This window comes from Eubalaena glacialis, chromosome 15 (genome assembly GCF_028564815.1).
Source record: "Eubalaena glacialis isolate mEubGla1 chromosome 15, mEubGla1.1.hap2.+ XY, whole genome shotgun sequence".
In the NCBI taxonomy this organism is placed as follows: Eukaryota; Metazoa; Chordata; class Mammalia; order Artiodactyla; family Balaenidae; genus Eubalaena; species Eubalaena glacialis.
The window spans coordinates 69,596,281-69,600,619 of NC_083730.1; positions in this window are offsets into that span (position 1 = coordinate 69,596,281).

Here is a 4,339-nt window from a genome sequence, read left to right on the forward strand (position 1 = left end):
GGACAGGCGGGCCGGAAATGACATTTCTCGACAGCGGAAATGTCGCGCCGGTTGCCATGGCAGCAAGGGAACGCTAGGGCGGCTTTGGATCTAGAGTGGCTGAGCTACTAGGGAGGGTTTTCAGGGCCCGGAATGGCGGAGGGCTGATTTCCCTGTCGCGCCCGCTTCGTGGCGACGCCCAGCCTGTGACGACGGGTGTGGACGTCGTCGAGCCACCCTAGCCTAGGGAGACTCCTTTGCCAGCCTGAGATTCTAAATCTGAAAAATGGGGATATAGGACTAGCTCATGGGATAACTGTGTGTGAGACATTTGCGGGGGGCGGGGGGCGAGTTAGAGGTGAGGAACGGGACATGACATTCAAATAGGAATAATGAAGGTCAAGACTGTCTCCTGGGTCTTTGGGTCTCTCAGTATAAGCACCGTCGTGGGCACAGATCAGTTGCCTTATACAGGTGTTTGAGGGAGTGAAGGAATGAATGGGCAAACTCTAGAATTCCCAAGTATTCCCGCCAGAAAACCTTTCCATTCTCTTCCTTTCCAACAGGTTGGTAAATAAATCCATTCAATGATCTAATAAAAATGTACTGAGGGCCTACACTGTGCTAGGCTCCAGGGATCCAGGGACCAAAAAGGCACCAGGCACTCCCAGAGAATCCCTCACCAGCTCTGGACTCTGTGTGGGTACACAGAGTCCAGAGTTCCGATCTCAGCTCTGCCACTTACAAACTGTGGACCTCGGGCAAGGCATTAATTACACGTTAAGCCTCAGTTTTCTCTTCTGCAAAACGGTTGAGATAAAATATGTAAGCAATTAAAACTGTACCTGGTACGTAACAGGTGCTTAGGGAGTGTTAGCTGCTAATTTTTGCTTTGTTTTCTCTCACTCTCTCTCTCTGTAAGATGAAAAGATCCAGGAGGCATTGTTAGAGTATACACAGAGCACTGGACTTGGAGTCAAAAGACTTGGGTCTAAGTTCCCATGGTTGTTATTAATTAAACGAGAACCTACATGAAGCCAATTACATGCCAGCCTCTTGGGAACAGGGACGGTGACTTAATGGTCTCTGTATCCCAGTGACATGTCCAGTCCATGTGCCTTACACATAGACACACACTACATAGTACGTACTCAGGAAAGAATCTGGAAAGTGAGGTTTTAGTAGAGGAGAAGGCGGGGGAGAGAGTCTTACAGACTGAAAAGTCCACTATGGAGCAGAGTGAGGGAAACACGGAGACAAGATAAACCATGTTGAGCCTGGGTCTGAAAATGTATATGCTTCTATTTGTAAGTCAAAGTCAAAAATAAAAATAAGCCTGGCTTCTCAGTAGCTATGTCCATAGCCTTACAGCAGATTTTTATGGATCTGAGTTACTTCGCTCTTGACGGACTGATGCTAGTGGATTTGTTTCACCAAATGGACCCTACCATGTGGCTTCTGGAAAAGGAAACCTTCTGGATGGTTGTGGGGTCATTGAGAATACAGGCTCTGATCAAGTGTGTGTCCCCTAGAATGGGGCGAATGGGAATCACGTGATAGGATGTCCTGAGAAGATCGAAGCATCACTCCTGTGATTTCCTGCCAAGCTGCATAACCTGAATGGAATCATGAGGATACAGAAGGCAAACTCCATTAAAGGGACTTCTACAAAACAACCGGTCTGTCATCTTCAAAAGTGCCAAGGTCATGAAAATGAAAGACCCTACAACTGTTCCAGACTGAATGTGACTAAAGAGACATGACAACTAAATGCAACACATGACTCTGAACTGGATCTTTTTGCTATAAAGGAAGTTATTGGGGCAGCTGTCAAAACTTAAATGGGGCCTGAGGTTTCCATGGTAGTGATGTGTCCATGTTCATTTCCTTAAATTGATGGTTGTCCTGTGGTTATGATGGAGAATGTCATTGTTTGTTGGAAATACTAAAGTATTTGGTGCAGGGTGGAGGGGCATCACATAGGCAACTTAATCTCAAATGATTAAGAGAAATAATGTTTTCTCTATGTACTTAGAATTTTTTAAAAGTTAAGGTTCTGGAGTAAAACTTTAAGGATCCAAATCTCCACTTTGCTGCTTCCTAGATATGGGACCTGGGGCAGGTTGCTTTGCTTCTCTACACCTCAGTTTTCCCACCTCTAAAATGGAGATAAAGATAGCACTGCTCTAAAAAGGTTGTTCCCAGGACCAAAATAAAAAGGGGGAAGGCTAATTAATGCATGTAAAACTCCTGGCATAATAAGATCTTCTTAAATGGTTGTGGCTATTTTCATTTAAAAGACCCAATCTCATATCTCTGCATAGATGGTCTCTAGCCTCAAAGATCAGTGGTTTTTCCAGACTTTTGGACTCAAATGCACAGCCTCAGGAAAAGCAAGGAGAGAGGCGGCCAGAGGTGTAGTTTCAGGATCTCATACCCAGCCTGGTCTCCTGGCACTGCCCAGATAAACCCTTGATTCGGGACCCAGGGACATCCAGGCCCATGTCTAGATTTCCAATGAGGTGCTCAGACATGTAGCCTTCCCAGGAGGGGGTTGCCAGGCAATAAGGTTCCTCAGCAGAAGCCTGGCAGGGCTCTCGGACAATCATTGGTCCATCCCTCCCTTCTCACAGAAGAGGCAACAGAGGAGGCCACGCCACAGGGGAGGTACCAGGGCCACATAGAGAATTGAAGGACAGAGTCAGACCAGTCCTTTCTCTGCTACACGGTGCATGCACCCACCCACATCATTTCTGTCCACTTACTTGAGCTAATACTTATAGAGTGACTACTGTCTGTTCAGGGTCACAAGGACCTCTGCATATGTCATCTCTTCGATTCCTCAACCTTCCAAGGTCGTTTCTAAGCCGAGTCCACACTCCTAATCACCCCTTAGGCAGCTCACACCATACAGCACTGTTTCCATATTGCCTTCAAAAGATTTGGGGGGGAAAATCCTCACTCAGTTACAACTTTAAATAGGTTGGTACCATAGAAACAATCTGTAAGTGGCATTTCAAAGATGATATATTTAAAGTCTAGCACAAGTACCTTTTCTGGGACATTGACATTCTACAGTTGCACATGGCTTAGTCTTATTTTGAGTTTTGTTCACAAAAATATATATGTCCTGAACTTGGCAGAATTGAAGATCCAGATCAGCTGAGATTAGCAAATTTGGTTTCCTTTTAAGTGTTTCTTACAGATGGTGTCTACCCTACTTATCTTTCAAGAATTTGTGAACACTATCCTTTGATAGAAAGCTGGGACGAGGTTCTGCAGGCCTGGGACATTATCTGTAAAGCAAGCGTCCTCAAAAGGACACAGGTGAGGTGAGCGGAAGTGACACTGCACCAGCTCTAGGCATATCCCTTAACTGCGTGGCATCTACTCTGGGGGAGCCCAGCCACCATATAAGGAGTCTGCCTAACCATGCTACAAGGAAGTCCAGGCTTGCCGCATGGAGAGGCTACATGATAATGACACCTCCAGATGCTACAACCATCCCAGCCCAGGCACCAGACATGTGACTGCAGGAGCCTTCAGTGGACAGAAGCCCCAGCCACCATCTGACTATGAGAACCACTGAGCTCGCTCTAGTTAACTCCTAGAACTGAGAGATTCAACAATAAATGCTTTTAAGTCATGAAGCTGGGGGCTGTTAAGTCACGCAGCAATAGATGGGTGGAACAGTGAATGAGGCCGGATGTCTTCTGTTAACCCTTGAGGGGTGATCATGAGCTTCCTGTGTCCATGACTCCATCAACTACCCATCCCACCTCCATCTCAAGACAAGGAGACAAGAGCTGCCTCACACTGCAGGCTCATCTCACACCAGGCACCACACCCCATGTCACCCATGGGCCCCTCCCACTAAACCCAGGAAGTTCTACCTTCCTCATTTTACAGATGAAGAAACAGGGGAGCAAACCACACAGCTGGTACTTTGGCCTGACTCCAAAACTCCATACCCCACGCCACTGTGAGTCACTACCTTCCCGAAGCCTCACTACTGTCATGACAGCTAAGGCAAGGCAGTGTGGGTAAAACATTTAACCCTTAAAAGACAACAAACTGTTCTGGGCCTGGTTGATCCCTAAGCATTTGTGCAGCCAAGGACTAACTCAGCAGGCTTGGAGAGTTCCAACAAACCCTGCACGTGACAAAGAAAGGACCAGCCTGGACCAGCTCCTGGGAGCTCACCTCTGAGCCCTTGGGATGTCCTCACTAGAAGGAGTGTCTTTGAATACCTAGGACCCTGGACCACAACAGGCCATAGAGTCTATGTTAACAATGTAATTTATGGGGGGTCTTGGATCACACTGTATCATTTGACCTCTGGAAGGGCTGGAGACCAAGT